The sequence below is a fragment of the Penaeus monodon genome, chromosome 28, assembly GCF_015228065.2.
Source record: "Penaeus monodon isolate SGIC_2016 chromosome 28, NSTDA_Pmon_1, whole genome shotgun sequence".
In the NCBI taxonomy this organism is placed as follows: Eukaryota; Metazoa; Arthropoda; class Malacostraca; order Decapoda; family Penaeidae; genus Penaeus; species Penaeus monodon.
Genome location: NC_051413.1, coordinates 11,504,817 through 11,505,439, shown reverse-complemented (window position 1 = coordinate 11,505,439; position 623 = coordinate 11,504,817).

Below are 623 nucleotides of genomic sequence, written 5' to 3'. Positions count from 1 at the left end.
ATTTATTGAGGTAGTGGTATTTGGTATATTACTTCTCTAAGAGTGCTTCAATCTAATACAGTATCGTGAACTGACATATTAATATCCCTGATCAATCGTCCCATTCCCATCACGCGCCACAGAGCAATGCATTACGCACCTTATGAAATGCCTATATCCGTTCACAGCAGCAGGTAGCGTTCCACTGTCCCTAGCTTGAGTGATTAGCCAATTATAATAGGCTTATATATGATCAGGATAATTATAAACTTTCTTATTAGTAGTACTTAGTAGCTGAAAAGATATTGTATGTTAATATTTGTATGTGATACATAGAGACGGTCGTATCTGCTCTGCTACTGCTCTACTAATAATCATAAAATCACAATATTGTAGGTCTGACTTATCAATAGCACTTAAAGATCCATCATCCCATTCCCTTTCACGCTCCGCCGATCAATAAATTACACCCCTTATGAAATGCCTATATCCGTTCACAGCAGCAGGTAACGTTACACAGTCCCAGGCGTGACGGATTGGCCAATTACAATAGGCTTCCTAATCCCTCCTCCAAGACATCCGGAGATCCCAAGATAAAGAGGTGTCTCAGGGAAGATTGATCGCGAGATGGAGTACATTACCTT